The 16734-nt window shown below is 54.9% G+C and overlaps 1 long non-coding RNA gene across 1 annotated transcript; it reads left to right on the top strand.

Annotated features, from left to right (window-relative positions):
- The first annotated feature begins 5694 nt into the window (after positions 1–5694).
- Positions 5695–14248, top strand: LOC112990462 (uncharacterized). The gene is made up of 2 exons (XR_010385157.1): positions 5695–7857; positions 12904–14248. It is a non-coding gene; the product is annotated as an uncharacterized LOC112990462 (long non-coding RNA).
- Positions 14249–16734: the final 2486 nt, after the last annotated feature.

Here is a 16734-nt window from a genome sequence, read left to right as displayed (position 1 = left end):
TCCCGGGCGCGAGGGTCCCCGTCCCTGCAGGACTCGCCTTTTGCAGCCTCCCGTGGGGACGCGGCTGGTGCGGGGACGCGGGCGTCGCAGGAGGGAAACGCAGGCGCTGTCAGATTGAGAGTCAAACAGAAGAAAACCGATAGCTTTTAAAAATTCATGGTTGTGGTAATGCATTCAGTCAAGTGTAATTAAATGTGCAGAGACTCAACAGCTTCATACCAATACTTTGTAAAAGGCTGTAACTCTTCTGGGAAAAGGAGCATCCCTCGCGCCCCTCCTGCCAAGCAAACCCTTAAAATCTCCAGCGTCACCTTTTCCCAGCGCAGAGGTGGCCGTGGAGGAGCGTCGGCTCCCGTCTGATCTCCGCGGCACTGAGCGGGGCCTTCCCTTCTCCCGGGGCTGTTACGGTGGGAGAATTTCGTCTCCTCCTGAAGGCAGAGCCAGGAGGGAGGAAGAGGAGTTAGTGATGGCCTTCACGGGGTAGGGAAGCATGCACCACCTCTGATGCCCTTCCCCGGCGCGTGCGGGCGAACGGGGACGGCGCGGGGCGGAGGCAGCGGTTTGCTCCCGTGCTGGGGGTCTGGGCAGCCCCGTGGGCACGGCGGGGGCCTCGGCCCGGGGCAGCCACGTGCGTCGCCTTCCCCGCAGCGCAGGCGGCTGCGGCAGCTTGCTCAGGTTTTATTACAGCAGCCCAAGCGGGAGCTGCCTCCAGACTAGAGGTTATTGCATTAAAGCGTGTGCCGGTGCTGGTGGGAGTCGCCGTTGCGGGGAGCTGGAGCAGAAACGCTGGTGCTGGTGCTGAGGAAGGGCGGCCCTGAGCCCCGCGGAGGGGGACCGCGGCCGGCCGCAGCCCCTCCTGCATGGATGGCATTCCCATCCCTCCCTCCCGCAGATCGGGCTCTGTGGCTTTGCACAGCGGCTGTTTTTAGAGGAGCTGTGGATGAGCTGCAGCAGGCGACACGGGCTGGTGCTGCTTGGTCTCGTCCCAGCCTTGGTGCCAGCGGCCGTCTCTTCCTGGGGTCCCTTGGAGCAGCAGCTCCTCTCCCCTCCCGCAGCGCGCTGCATCCCCGGGGACCGCTCTGCATCCCGCCCTGCCCGGCCGGGCGTTGGGGTGCCGCGGGGGGGGCCCTGTCCTGGCTGGAAGTTGCTGCTTTGGTTCAAAGCCTCGTGAGCGGCAGCCCGGGCGCAGGCTGCTCCCGGCCAGTCCCCGCCGCGGGATTCCTCGGATCGAGCCCAGCCGGCTCCACTGGCCATGTGCACGGAAACCGGGAACGCCGCTCCAGCACGTGCTCGGCCGCTTCCCGGGTTAGAGGACATGGCGGGAACTTTGTGAAATCCCCCCGGGACGAGGCTCCGCTGCAGGGTGCGAGTGGAAAAGCAGGGTCCTCTGCGCAGGTCTGGGACCTCGGCCGTCCGGACGGTCCCGTCTCAGTCTGCTGTGGATTTCGTGCCGGTGGCTGAGGGAGAACTTTTCGCGTGTTCTGTTTGAATTCCTCAGTGCGATGGCACAGCTGGAAAATGTGGGGCTGCAGAAGGCAGAATTCGCCACCTCCTCGCTGCCCGGCGTTCAGCTTCGCGCACGGGCCGTTTCCTGGGCGTCGCTTCTTGCTTCGAAGCTCCTGGAGCTGCGGGGTCAGGAGAGCCGCTGGCCTTGCTCTGCTGTGCCCAGATGTTCTTGTGAGCCTTCGCCTGTCAAAACAGAGGCTGCCGAACTGCAAATAGCCGATCCTCAATGTTAAATTCTGCAAAAAACAGAACTCAGGAGAGAAGAAAGCCCTGCCTTGTAAGCAGCGACTCAAAGGCAGAGTAACTGCGGGACGCGACATCTGCTCAGGGAGGACAGCGCGCGCGGGAGAGCTGGGAAGCCAGCAGCAGACGGATAGGTGCTGCGGGCGTTTCGGGGTCTCGGGGGTGGAGGACGGGCAGCAGTTCAGCAAACAAAAAGCGGCAGCGAGACGGAGTGTGGGGTGCTGGTGTCCGGGCGGTGCAATGGGGGGGCCTCTGCCAACCCCCCGGGCGGCAGCCGAGCGGCCTCAGCAGGGCGAGCAGGGGAGGCTCCGCCGGCACCGACGCGGGACGAGCTCGGCCGTCCCCGTCTACGGTCCTCCCTTCCCTCCCTTTGGGTGAGTTTTAACCTTCTCACAGCAGGGTTTGAATACCGCTGCAAATCTAATTTATTCCTCTGTGGAGTTAAAATAAATCGGAGTGAAAGAAAAACACATATTGTTACTCGATACGAGACTAATGGCGTGTTCTCCAATTATCTGTGGTGATACAGCCATAATCAAATTCACGGAGAACTTGCATTACTCAGTTACTCAGTTGACAAGGATGCAGTGAATTAAAATTTATGCCTGCCTTTTCTATTAATTGAAGAACAGTCGGCTGGCACGGCGGCGGATGTGCTTATCAGGCCCCAGCGTGAGGCTCGCCGACAAAACGGGCGAAGCGCCAGCGTTGCCCGTCTCGTCCTGCCCTCGCCTTGGAATTAGCTGCTGTAAAACCGGGAGAAATCGGTCGTTAGCGCGTCGTGCCGGTGCCGCGCTCGGTCCCTGCGGCTTCGGGTCCGCAGCAGGCAGCCAGGGCACCCGTTCCTGGTGACTTCTGGAAAGCAGAGCAGTTTCTCGTGTCAGAGCTCAGACTGAGTAAAGGACCTGGTTTTTATTTTATTTTATTTTTTTAACTTCAGCACAAATGGGAGTTGGGGTGGGGGAAATGACAGTTGTTTCAAGTGTCATTTTTCACCAGACAGCTCCCAGCCTTCCTGCCTGATGTGATGTGCCGCGGAGGGGAGGTGTTGCTCAGACGCAGTGAAGAACCTGATATTTTAATATCTCCAGCACCTTATGTGACGCTGTTCAATTCTCACAGTCAGTCCAACAGCAGCATTCAAAATAATTGCTGTAGAGGAAAAATCTGTGCCATATCACGGAGAGCAATGCCCTGACAATGAGAACAGTTCGGAGCTTAGAACAGAAAAAATCAATCTGAATCTTATGGGTTTTTCATCACGTGCCTTGATAAGCGAAAGGGGGAAAAAAGGATCAGCATTTTGGCTGTGCTCCTCCATCACCAGCCAGTCTTCAGCGGGGAAGCAGGTAAACTCGGCGAGGTTCGATGGGTCCCCCAGCGCGAGCGCTCGCTGGAGAGGGAGGAAAAGTGAAATGGGCAGAAAATGCTGTTTTGGGTGATTGAGAGGACTGACAGAACACAAACCCCAGGGAAACAAACCCTCCTGTTACTAGCTGTTTCGCGTTTTGCAACGCACCGGTCGGTCCCCGGCTGCTACCGTGCCGGTGACCCCGAGCGCTGGCGACGCGCGGCAGCTCCGCGGCAGGGCGACGTGCCGGTGGGACTCGGCAGGGAGGTTGGCCTGGCAGCGATGGCAGAGCAGCCGTGCAAACGCGCCGTCGCAGCGGAGGGTTTGGGGCAGAACCGGGCTCCTTTCGGCCCAGCGCTGCCGTCCAGGGAACCCCCAAACGGTGTCGAGCGGCGGGGCCGGGGATGGCCCGGGGGCAGCCGGGGGTCCCGCGTCCCCTGCACGGGGTTCGCTCACGCCTGCCCCTGCCCTCGCTCTGTGCCCGCAGCGTGAATTAGGAGGCTTAATTATTTCAACAGAGATTAATTACATGCGTCACTACAGCAAATCTCCAGGTCGTGCCATGCTTTCTAGTTCATTTAATTCATTACCCCCGTGAAATCAGCGGATTTCCAAATAGGATTGCTCGTGTAGATCGCACGCGTCCCTTGCAGCATCTTGCGTGTCCTCCCCGTCCGAGGGGCCGGGGGCCGCGCTGTGCCGCTCTTCGCTACCAGGCCTGGTTTTCTCTCCTTGCAGCTTCCCTGCGCGCGCGAGCGGTCGGTCGTGCGAGACGTCAGCCGGTTGTGCACCCCTGCGATGAGGCCTAGGGAGCGGCTCTCCGCGCTTTCATCTATTTCTGTAGTAGAAATAAGTGGGAGTGTGAAGACTTTTGGATGTGATTTAATTGGTTTTACTGCGTCTTCCATACTCAGCAGACAGGTATCTGAATAGCAGAAGGATTAATACAAAGGCATGCATTAATAAGCAATTCAGACTCAAAATAACGCAAAACGACAAAGATCTGAGAATGAACGCGGGCTTTTACAATGGCGAGGTGAAGTTGCAGTGCAACAGGTACACAGCACGCCTGTTAAAAGTGAATTATTCTCGTCAGCCAGGGGCCTTACCTCTCGTTCCGATGATGCTGGATCGCACATTTAATCCTCCGGAGATGGGCTAAAGAGACACTGATGTAGGGAAGGGCATTCAACAAAGGCAGAACACGACCGTGCAAAGCTTATGGAGAACTGCTGTTAGGTTGGTGCACGCCGTCGCGCGTTCCAGCAGGTTGATTACCCCAGTGCTGCACCTTGCACGGCGTTTGCACCCCGACCGCGCGGGAGCCTTTGCACTGGTGCAAAACAACGTCCCGCTTCAGCAGAGTGGTTGTGCGCGGCCGAGTCTCGCTGGTCTCCAGGTCAGGTTTAAATACGGGTCTGAGCTGGGGCTAATGCACCAAGGGGCAAGAAGCCTGCCGTGGGTGGGCAGGGGGACCTGCCTGGGCAGGGCTTTGTACCCGCTTTTCCTCGGGTGCGAGTTATCATCAGGTGCACGGATGGAACACCAGACTCGGGAGGAGGTTTTGGAAACGGTAATTATCCTCTCATTGAGCCCTAGTGGCCTCTTTCCATTTCAGTCTGATGCCACTAAATGGCTGGAAATGATTGTAAATTAGTTCTGTCATTGTGAGTTATTGATGGGAGGGTTTTTACGGAGTCATGTAGCCCAAATGTCCAGATCGCTGGCTGCAGTGTGCAGGGGGGGAGGGAGGCATTTTCTACCTGTTCAGCTATTTTGCAGCTTGAAGGGATGTTTCCTGCTGTAAGAGCTTGCAATGGAGGTTTTTGTTTTGTTTTTTTTTTAATCTAGCCCCTCTACCTCTCTGAATTCTTTTCTTCCATTGAAAGCTTCTTTTCTTTAACAGCTGATTCCCAATTTTTTCCCTACGTGGTTATAGCTATCTTCCACAACAAGCAGTGCAGCAGCAATTAAAGGAGCGAGCTGGTAAAGTCAAACGGAAAGCAGCAACTACCAGAAGTCTGTTCTTAGATGCAGATGCCTCTGACTTTGATTTAGTACGTGGTGAAGGTTTTCTTCAGCTTAATGATGCTTCTTAGGATGCATGGTAAAAAACTGCAGCAATGGACAGACCCTGTTCTCAGTTATGCGTCTGATCATTAGCATTTGGCTATCATTAACCTTCACATGATAAATTGCCTGCTTATAAGAAAGATCTGTCTTTGCTGGTCTGTAGCAGGTCTCCTTCTGGACGGGGATGCGGAAGCGCGGGCGCGAGCAGGGCACGGTGCGGAGCGCAGGGGGCTGGCGGGGAGCCCATCACCGGTTGGGCCCGCGCGAAGCGGGAGGTTGTTCCAGGCTCGGACCAGGATCCAGCCTGGGGGATTTAAGGGCCTTTGCTGGCGCTTGCTTTGGCGCGGAGGCGACCTCGTGCCCTGCGCGGCAGGTAAGGGTCTGGCCCCTTTCCGCTCCTTCCCTGCGTTTTAGCACTCCTCAGCTATCCAGAAGTTTGCAGAAGCCGTTTGTGCCCGTCTCCCCGGCGCACGTGGCCGGCCGTCCCGGCGCCGAGCTCCGCGAGCGGGGATGAGCGGGGTTTGCCGGGTGCTCGTCGCAGGTGCCGTCCCGGGCTGGCGGTGCCGCCGGGCGCAGGAAGCGCTGCAGCTGCCGGGGAGTTGGAGACGCGTTTCTTTGGGAAGCTGTAGTACACAAAGCTCTTTAATAACCGTATTCATCTAAAGGCTACATCAATGGCAGTAGTACTGCCTGTTCCCTGTTGAATGCCAGTTAGTGGGGAACGCTGTTATTAACATTTAACAGGAGCTCCGGGTCACCTTGATATAATCAAGCTAACACACATTTTAATGGCTGTTTAATTAGATTTACCATAGGGAGGATGCCTTGTAAGAAAGTTGCATTTCTAATTTCGGAGCCTGAGATGGCAACTGGATTAAATAAAAATGCAAATAAAATATTGCAAGTAATAGACAAAGGCTAATTTGTTTTCCCTGTTCAGCATCATTTGTCGCTGTGGTTTGAACAGACGTATCTGTTGTTTCCTCTTTGCAGGTGTGGCCCCCCCCCGCAGTGCTGGGTGATGTCGCCTTTAGCCCACAACGAAATCGGAGGCATCCGTCAAGGGGCGATTTTGCTCCTGGGTGACCTGGTCTTTGAGCACCTTGCTGCGAGGCTCCCCTTAAATCACGGGTGGGAGCTGAGCCCTCGCGCTTTCAGCGGGGCTGAGACAGGAGAGGAATACGCCTGGTTTCCAGGGCAGTTTCCCAACGCCATGGCAAGCCCGTGTCCCTGCTTCAGAGGAAAAACAGCCCGTGTCCAACTCCTACCAGTTCTGACACCTTCGTGGGTGTGCGAGAGACTCGGAGGAGCGTTTTGTGGAACTGCCAGTTGTGCCTGCGTAGAAAATAAAAGGTTGAAGCATATCGCTGTAAAAGATTTGACACTTCTCTCAATGGATTTATGGAAAAGACCCCTAGAGTAGAGAGTTATAAAATCTGATCAAGTCAGTGGTTCCAGCTGTGTAATTGATATCCATTACTTTCTATTGACTGCTGTGTAGGACTTCATTTTCTGTAGCATCAACAAAATTCCCTTTCAGCCTGCTGCAGAACCGCCCTGGGGTTGGTCGGAAGACACTGCTGATGGGCAAACAGGGAGCATAAATCCCAGGAGAGCACCAGGGCTTTTCCCTCAGTTGCTTCCCATAAATACACACCTTTATGCTAATCTACGCTATTTTGTCAATTATTACATTTGCATAGGATATTTTACACATACGCTATGGCTTAGCTGCAGATAAGAATTGGCGCGACAGCTTCTTTTCCCAGGTGATACAATTTCTTCTCATCTGCTTCATTTTTATGGCAATTTTGTATGTTTTACAGAAGGAGAATTATTACAGCAACAACTCTAGTGGCACAAAATAGGCAGAGGAAAGCCGTCACCGCAGAACCCAACGTATCCGTTTGCCGTAGGGTGACTTCCCGGGCTAGCAGCTCCGCGCCGTTCCCGGAGGGCCGCGGAGAGGAGCCTGCAAAGACCCTGCGCGAGGTTTCCTCCCCGGCGACATGACTCCTTTTCCACGGGGGGGTTAAACGCCGCTGTGCAGGGAGGTTTTTTGCAACCGATATGCACAGTCCCATACTAAAAACTAGACTGTTCTGCTAGCTTTTTTGTTTTTTTGTTTTGTTTTGTTTTTTTAACCTTTTTTCCTCAAGGACCAGTGTAGCTATTTGCTGCTCAATCAATTAACATCAAACAGCAGCAGCCGTGAAGTGTGGGTCCTTTTGAATCGCGGTGTGCACATTTATCACACATTTTCTAGATGCATTGCTGGAAAGGAAGGAAATCGGCAGCATCGGATGGAAAATGTGCCAGTGCGGAGCAGGGGGTTTGTGCTGTGCCGTGCAGCTCGCGGTCCCCCTTTCGCAGCGCCTTCCTGCCAGGCTGGCAGTGCGTCTGTGCCAGCCTTCTCCTGGTACTAGGCAAACCAGTCATTTGTCCCTCTTATTATTTAAAGCTTTTCTGTGCTGTCGACCTCCTGCCCCTCCCCCCTGCAAATCATTTGCTTTTCCAGGTGCTTCACTACTAACTTGTACCGTTTTGTTTCATTTTTTGCTCCTTATCTCTCTTCAGGAAGGAGAGGGATTACCTCATTCCCGTCACCTCAGAAATAAATCCTCATTATGGATTTGTACCTGGGGAGGAAGAAACTGAAGCCAGTTCTGAACAGGTATTTGAAGGTAATTGTTCAGTCCAGGGGCATTTCACTTGTCTAATAACCATAAAAAGTGCTTTTATTAGCTATCTATTTGAGGTTGGGACTATTTAGAAGATATTTATGGAGAAGATATTATTGCAGAAAACTAGAACATGGACATCAGATTTCTGGTTGTATTTCAAGGTGGAGCAAAGGGGAATGTCCTTACATCTATTACAGGCTTGACTGGTGGAGCCAGGCTCATCCCTGGTTCAGGCTAAACAGGGACGCGGTAGGGGAGCGCTGCGTTGCCCTCGCAGCACTCGCTTTGGTGGCAGTCCCTTCCCTTTCCCTTCCTCTCCTTTTCCTCTCCTGGGGCGTGCAATCTGCAACAAAGCCCGGAGGTAGGAAATCCCAGCTTTCCGTTACCTGTCTTTTGGATGCGGACTCGAATCAGGATGAAAGCGGCTGCTTGTTCTGCAGTGCACCCAGTGCAGTGCGGTGCTGCCGGGGTGGTCTGGTCCCTCGCACAAAATCCGTTCGCGTTCCCCCCACCACACGTTTTTCAGGATTGCCTCAAATCTGTCACGAGTTGTTTACTGAGGTGGCTAAAACGCAGCAGGGATGACGAGCAGTTATCTCGCCTGATAGCTGTGAAACTCGCATGTGCACCGGCGGACACTAATAGCGTTTTATTCAGGATCCGGGAGGTACCTCCAACTCCTGCCTAGCTGAACGCACTGCAGTTCGTAAGGCTGAAACTGCGGTGTGATGAGGCCCTTTCCTCTTGGCTAATTGCTGCAGAGTGAAATAAGGGCCAGAATAAAATGTGGTCGTCTGCTAAACTGCTGCTGTGCCCGGCCGTCGGACCGTTTGCTGCAGCGGACGATGTATTGGTTGTTGCGGGTTTTGAAGGCTCCAGCTCTGCTGAAAATCGGACGGTGACTCCCCTGCGGTTTAATGCTCCTGGTTCAAGGCTACTTTTCCGTAGCTGCTGATGACCGACTCCGTGAAAATAAATTAAGAACGAGCAGTGAGAACTCTCTGGAAGCGGCAATTATGTGGTCCCGTTTTGCAAGTTTACCTGCAGTTACATCCAGGTGTTTTCACATCTGCCGACGAGCAGAAATGCTTGACAGGTAAGTCAGCAATAATGGGGCTCTAAGACACCGGGACTCGTGATCCTGTGCCTTTTTGTGTGCGCCTGTGCCTTGCATTGTTTTGCTGCTGGCTTTGGAGACAGCAAGGAACCTTCACCCGCACTCTTAGCATCCAGCTGCTGGTAAAATTTTTATGAAAGGGCCTTAATTATGCATGATGAGTGACAGCTCAGTTACACAACTCATCTCATGGGTGAAGAACAGTTGTTTAATGCTAGACGCTTCGGTGCAGAAGGCTGTTTTCACACCGTTAGCCTTTTAGTCTTGTTTTAACCTTTGAACTCACCAGTAGAAGAAGCGGCTTGTCTAGGTCGTGCCGCAGGCAAGTCCAGCGGCGTAGCTGGTCCCGTTTCAGATGCCGAGTGACCCATAGATAGTCCAGATTCCCTCGGACCCCACAGGGGTGGGTGACGGGCAGCCCTGAAAACCCGGCTTGCTACCCAGAAGGGCCGTTGACAGCAAGCTGGGCAAAGGGCTGCGTTCGCTGTCCGCTCTGCTCAGGTCGGGAGCCGATGCTGCTCCCTGCCCGTCCCTCTGTGCCCAAAGCCGTCTAACTCGCGGCAGAACGCAGCAGACGCGGCCAGGCTGCGTCTAGGAGCCTCCCGTGCTGTTCGTTGGGTGCGGATATTGCAGGCTGCGTGCGTTGCACGAGTGTCCCGCCATCGGAGTGGGAGCGGGGAAGTGCAAATGGGACTAAATTACCGAAAACGAGGCGGTGGGAGCAGCTCCTCCAGCAGGTAACTGAGGTGCCAGCATCAGGGTGCTGCCACGTTTGCGTTTTGCCCAGCGCAGGGCTGGGAAGGGCCCAAGGGCCCCTGCTGGTTGTGGTTTGGGATGACGCTGGTCATCTGCGTCCTGGGTCCCTGGGCACAGCCGGGACTTGGGCGCCTTCCCGCTGCCCCGGGCCGCTCGGAGGAGCCGGCAGCGCTGGAATGGAAGCTGCTGCGCCCCAGCGCCCAAAGCACCGCGGCTGCGGTCGCGGGGGCCCCGGCGTCCGGGCTGGGAAGCCGCCTCCGCGCTTGTGCAGGAATTAGCCGCTCTATCCTGCAGGGGCTGATTGCCGAAGCTGCCGTCCTGTGCCGCGAGTCTCGCCGCCCGTCCCGCGGATGCACCGCCGGGGCGAGGACAGGTAGCGCGAGGGCTTTGCCCCTCCGGGGTCCTCGAGCCCAAAACAGCCGTGGACGCGCTCCCCCCTCCCTCCGTTTGCGGCAGCTCCAGGACGCCGGCGCCGCAGACGTGTTGTATGTACCGAATCATTGTAGTGATGGCGTTACGGAGATGTCCTTGGGCTCTTAAACGCCTGTGCAATCGCCCCTGGGCCTAGATACTTAGAGGTTTTTGTTGCCCAAAATCTCTATAATTTTCTTGTTTTCTAATAGCCCTTGCATAAAAAAGCACTAGAAAGCTGTAAATCTTCCTGGTTTTTTTAAGGCTGAACTGAATCCGAATCATGCTTTCCTTCGTGAAACAGTTTTTGGTATGAAGAAGAAGATAGATTAAATCATGTTTGACTGACAGATTTAAATTGCGACTCCTTTCCGCAGCCTCCACATCCGTGCTCTAAATAGGAGGCTTGGGATTAGGGCCATTAAATTACTTAGTTTATTGGAAAAATAAAATATCAGGAACAGATGATGGTGAAAAGAGATAGGAGCGCAAACTGAAAGAGTGTTAAGAAATGATTAAGCTAAGGTAGCAAACGGAATAGAATAGCACTAAAAGTAGATGACACGTAAAAAATTCTCTCCAAGTGGCAGTGCTGCGGCTGTGAAAATACAGAGGTGTGAAGTCCAAGACGGATGAGCTTGATATCGCCAAGAGCCTGAAGCAGGTTTTTTGCACCACCAGCAGAGCTGCAGGTCAGATCCTGGGGCAAGGTACATCTAAAAAAGGAGAGAAACAAAATGCTTTGGGGCATTATACCTGCCCAAAGTTGCATAGCTTTTGTAATTATACAGTGCAAAGCAGCAGGTTGGAAGGCAAGGCAGCCGGGCAAATCCGTGGGAAGCTGGACGGTGACCTCGCGTGAGAGCGCGCTGCAGACACCCGCGCTGCGCCTCTGCTTGGCCGCTGCGGGCAGACGCTCATTGCTGATGAACGTGCCTTCAAGGGGAAACTGAAAAAGCGTTTTGAAAATTGTCTTAATTCCAGGGTAATCGTGCTAGCGGACTGCTGCAAGGCGGGGTCCCTCCTCCTCGCTCCCGCTGGACGGGGTTTGCTGTCTTCTCTGCGGGCTGCTCTGGAAATGCTCCCCTCTAACGAGAGCTGCTCCCCCCGGGCTGCAGCACGGCACAGCGCGGCGCAGCCTCGCCCAGGGCCTCGTGCACGCGCAGGCTCCGGGACCTCGCCCGGCCTGCGGATGGCAAAAGGGAGGCAGGAAATTAAACGTGGGCCGTGGGGGGAGCCGAACCTTCTGCTGCGGTCGTCGCGGGCTGGAGGCAGCGATGTGCTCCTGCTTCCACCTCCGTTCGCCTTTCCGGGAGAGCGTTCCCCCCACAGCTGCGGTTTCGAGACTGCTGCCGTCAGCCCTGCTTGGCAGTCCGAGCACGCCGCCACCGAGCCCCGCGTCCGGGCGGCGGTACGTCTGTCTGCGGGCTTCCACTGACTTCTTCTGGCCTCTTGGAGTCTTTGCATCTGTAGTGCCTCCCTCATTCTTTCCAGTAATTACATACAAGGCCATGGAAGGAGATCAGATTCTGCCGTCTCCTTTGAATCCTGGAAATTGCCTCTTGTGGTGCCCTTGAGTCTCTTTAAAGGAAACAAATTAAAATGCTGCAGCCCAGACGATTGCAGGTAAAGCTGTGCATCAGAGGACCTTGCCGTTTCCGAACGGCCCTCTATATGGCCAGCGAAACATTTCCAAGAAATTGATTTCGTATAGGGTCTGGGGAAATTCCACAGCTCCACAGATAATCTATCACCCTCTGCCCGGGGAAGAATGATAAATTCTTTGTCTTATTCTCAAGCATTTGTTGTGATTGCAGGAGCAGCAGCAGTGCAAACAGTTTTTCCTACTCAGGAAATAAAGCTAAACTTAGGTCAAAGGAGCATCTTTCAGGCCGTCAGGGTTCACCTGAATCCGGCTGCTCCCCCAGCAAGGTGTTTGCACTGTGCTGCGGCAGCTGTGATGCCTGGCGCAAGTTACTGCCTGCTTTCTTTCCGTCCTTTGCTTTGGATTAGCTGTTGCGATGGGCTGTGGGTTCCGTGGAACAGCAGCACACGTCCGCTCGGGCGCTGTTTGTACGTCCCCCCGGCACCGGCAGCTCCGCTCGATGGGTTTCGCTGTCCCCGCAAGCAGAGTCTGGTCGGGCACCCGCAGAACTTGCTCGCGGCCGCTCGCAGTCCGGCAGCGCGGAGGGGCTGGGTCTGCGCGGGGCGCTTCCCGGGGGAGGCCGCCTCGCCCCGTGCCCTGCTGCGGGGGCCCGTCCCGGCGCGCGTCCCGGCGAGGGCCGGAGCGGCCCTGTGGCGTCCGCAGGGAAGGGCGGGTGGCCGGCGGGACAGCGTCGGTCTGCGCGGGCGGAGCGGAGGGACAGCTGCCACCGCCCGGGAGGGGCAGGCTGGGACCCGGCTTGGGGCCTGGGCTGAAGGGCCTCGCTGCGTCTGGGAGCAAAGGGAAGAGCTTGGTAAGCGGTGCAGGGACACGTTTTCTCTTGCAGGAAAGCCCCGTTCAGGGTCCCGGTGCCGTTGGCAGCCCGATAAACATTTTGCTTAGATGCTAAAACAAGGTGCAAGTTAGGAAAACAAAATTGAAATCGAGCCAAAACATCATATTGTGCTAAGATCATCTCTTGCTACCTGGAAAGTTTCTTGGAATGAACCATCTCATTAATATTTACCCTTGTTTTTCAATCCGAATGAAGAATTTCATTTCTGCATTTCTCCAAAAGTAGTGATTCTCGTTAATGCTGTCTCTCTGATTTTGCGTCCAGAGGTCAAGAGCACCGGCCCGCGCCCGGGCGGGACGCCAGCAGAGCTCTGCTCCGGACGGACGGGTGCCCTTCCCCGGCGGCGAGGAGGAGGCACTGGCTGATGCACCCGGAGGGCGAAGCGGGAGGTGGGTGAGCGGTGCCCCGAAAGCGTCAGCAGCAAGGGGTGCGTTACTGGCCGGTGCGCGGTTACCAGGTTCCGCTTGTGGGACCCCCCCGCCACCGCTCCCGCTGCGCGGGGAAGCCACGGGGAAGCGGCGCGTGTCCTCGGGGTGCCGGCGTCGCTAGGGACGCGCCTGGGCATCGCGCCGGGATCGCAGGATCCTTCTGCGCCCGGCGTTGCCATCCCGGGCGCGGGTCTCCAGCGGCAGTGAGCCAGGCCACGGCGCCCGAGCGTGGCTCCGTTCTGCCGCACGGGCCTTCCCCGAGGCTCCCGGTCGCGCGCAGCTAGGGCGATGCGTTGAACGCCGGTGCAGGAAAGAAGTGGATCTGGCCGGCGGCGAGCAACCGCCACAGCATCCCGCTGAGAGGGGCCGTGTAGTTTTGAAGGTTATTGATCCTTTTGCCAATTCCAGAGTAGCTTTTCGCAGTCTCAGTTAGTGCAGGTGTTTCAGTAATTGCAGCGAACTGGCAAAGAGAAGAAACAGTATTTCATGATCCTTAAGCTTGTTAAATTTGGAGCCTGAAAAGACTCTCAAGGAAATCACAGAAACCCCAGATAATATTCTTCAGCCTGCTTTGTTATTTCTCCATGGAGAAAACAAGCTGGAGGAGGGATGAATCCCGTCGGTAATCGCTCAAGGAAACCGTACGAGGTCGCGGAGGAGACCAGCCTGGTTTACGCTGCAGCGGAGGGAACGGCGACCGGGCGCCCTTTCCGTTTGCCATGGGAATACCCGCAAAGAGGCCGGAAAAGGAGGAGGTGGGGGCTTGCTGCTGCTTTGCCGCAGAAGGTGCAGAACCCGCCCGCTTTAGGAGGCTACAGAGATGGGAGAATTATTTATACGGTAACACCACAGGACAGAGGAGGGAAAGCGAATGACATTTTGGACAGACTGTTTCAGCTGCTATTATTAAATCTGCTCTAACTTCAAAGACTAATATTTGGGGGAAAGGAAGCCTTGGTTAACTATTCAGCACCTTCACGCTTTCAATTATTGTCACTGCTTCTAATGCATCAGGTTTAAGATTTCCCAGAGGACCTGTAAGAAAGCCAGAGAAGATCAGACGTGACATTCTGGGCCTCTAATATGAAAAGCAATTGGAAAAATACAGAATAAAATAAAGCATAGAGAGACTTCTGGTTATACTTCATACATTTATAGCAGAATAAAGTGACACAAAATCATGTGCAGGTTGCTTTTAACATCGGACGGGTGGGAGCAGCTGCCCGTCGAGGTGGCCAGCACAGGGGAGCGACGGCTGGACACCAAGTCCAGCACGTTGTCACCAGATCCCAGCAAAAGCAAGGGGGACGTTAGCGTGCAGTGTGTCTGTGTGAGTGAGAAATGTTTACGGTATTGAGGGAAAAGTTCTGTCCTTTTAGGGTAATAGTTCCTATAGTGCGAACTGCCCTCAACTTTCCAAAAAGCACTGTGCTTAATAGTAAATATTGAGTCCCTGCAGTTAGCAACCATAGATCTGCGTAATATCCCAGTCACGGGGCCGGTGGACACTTGTCACAAGAGGCAACTTTTGAGCTCTCCTTACTGAGAATCTCCCAGCTGGGCCCAAACTGCTCAGTGTCACCACGGATTAGCGTTACTTCTGTCTTTTTCCTATGTCAGAGCCTGTTCTCTCAGCCAAAAGCGTCCTGACGGATGCTGAAACAGTCCCTTTTTCCTGCTGGTAAATGTATGCCACTTCACTGTGAAATTTTCTTAAATCCAGGCTAGGTTTTGGGTTGATGCCACAGAAAAAGCCAATCATCAGGTAGACCAAGGACTAGAGTTTGGCTCCCCAGATCAGGAGTGAATTGTTTTGTACCAAGATACTGATGACTGAGGTTCATGACCACGCTCAGTTCTTGAGTGAAGAATATCAAAGGATCTAATTTTCACTCTCACAGATAACAAAACCAAATCTTAAAATGCTCAAACTTTTCTAATTTTCCTACCAGCCCTGTGCTGTGAGTCTAATACTCATCTTTATCTCTAGGTGGAATTTCAAATGTAATGCATAGGAAGGATGTTAGTGCAGTGAATGTTTCTTTTATGGCTTCTTTTTTTATTACCGCTTCTTGCTAGGGTGTAGATCACGGGCACATCAGCCTGGAAGTCACTATAAACCCAAGTTCTTCCAGTAGTCCAGGTCCGCCTGGGGGTATATTTTCAAAAAGCCTCAGTATTGTTGGCTTTCACCTGCATGTTGACCTTATAACGTACTGAGATGTCTTCAGGGGTTAAAAGAAGAAGAACTCGCCTGGGTTTGACCCCAGAGGCAGCAGCTTCTCGCGGAGCTTTGCTGGGAGACGTCCCGAGCTGCTTGTGGCCCTGGGGGGCGGTGGGTGGGAGGGAGCCCGGGCACGGCGGCGGGACGCGGGCGAGCCGAGCCCTAACCGGAGCCCTGCACCGGAGCTGCCCTGCGGCAGGACCCGTCACGGTGCTGGCATCGGTGCTCGGGGCCGAAAGTGCCCCAAAACGGCAGCTGAAACGGGCAGAAGCCAAAACTCGGGCGCGAGCTCCGGGGCCGCAGCTCTCCGGCGGTGAGCAAACGGTTCCCTGGTTAAAGGCCGCTTCCTGCTGACGTCTTCCTAATAGGTAACGGTTGAGGCAAATTATAAAATTTAAAGGAATTGTTTGAGGACACAATTAACGGCAGTGTCTCTGGACTGGAGCTGCTTTGCCGTGAATCGAACGTGTCTAAACCCGGTCATGGCTGAGCAGCGCTGCCCCGCTCTGCAGCAGATTAACTCGTCAGCAGAGCGCCCGGAATCTGATTTAATTTGAAAGGCTACAAAATTATATTTCTCTGCTGATTTTCCAGGTGGCAGGATTAGATGTGGAGCTTTTAGTTTTCCACTACTTCCTTTTAACTTAATTTGACAGAAATGGCTTTCAATACAAGACGGTATTAGGTGGGCACCGCGTCGGGGTGATGAAAACGTCGGACGCGAGGCAGAGCGTTCCCTGGGTGCAGCTGCACCTCCGCCGCGGCGGGATGCTGCTGGCTGCTGCCCCGGCCAGGGTCCGGGACGACGTCCGCGCGGGCAGCGGCGCTCGGGGAGTTTCTAACGCTGCGGCCTTCCTGGGCAGAACTTATTCAGAAAACTATGTATTAGGTAACAGTAAAAAAAAGTGCAAAAGTCACCAGCTGCCATTGTGCAACCTGCAGGCAGAAAACAAAAGTCAGTATTCATGGCATTTATTCCTTGTTAAGGACCAATTCCTCAGCGCTTGCCTCACTCTGTGGCCTTTCCCGGAGGCACGAGACGCTCCCCTGGCGTTGCTTTTCCAGGTCCCCAGGAGGGCATCTGTGAGCACCCGGCCAGCCTGCAGCATCCCCTGCCACCCCCTTTGCACTGGCGGGGGTGAAGCAGCCTCCGACGTGCGGGTTACGGATGGATGCAGCTCCGGGGAGAAGTCCCTGCTCTGCACTCGCTGCGGGGAACAGGGCTCGACGTGGCCTGTCCCTGTCCCTGTCCCTGTTTCCCTCCACATGCTTGGGTGCGTGGTGGAGGGGTGACTGGAGCAGGACACAGGTGAGGAGGCAGAGGGGTGATTGCAGTAGGACACGGGTGAGGAGATGGAGCTGCAATTGCAACGGGATGCAGGCGAGGAGATGGAGCTGCAATTGGGATGGGATGCAGGCGAGGAGGTGGAGCTGTGACTGCAG

This window comes from Dromaius novaehollandiae, chromosome 26 (assembly GCF_036370855.1).
Source record: "Dromaius novaehollandiae isolate bDroNov1 chromosome 26, bDroNov1.hap1, whole genome shotgun sequence".
Lineage (NCBI taxonomy): Eukaryota > Metazoa > Chordata > Aves > Casuariiformes > Dromaiidae > Dromaius > Dromaius novaehollandiae.
This window is presented reverse-complemented; position numbering and strand designations above follow the sequence as displayed.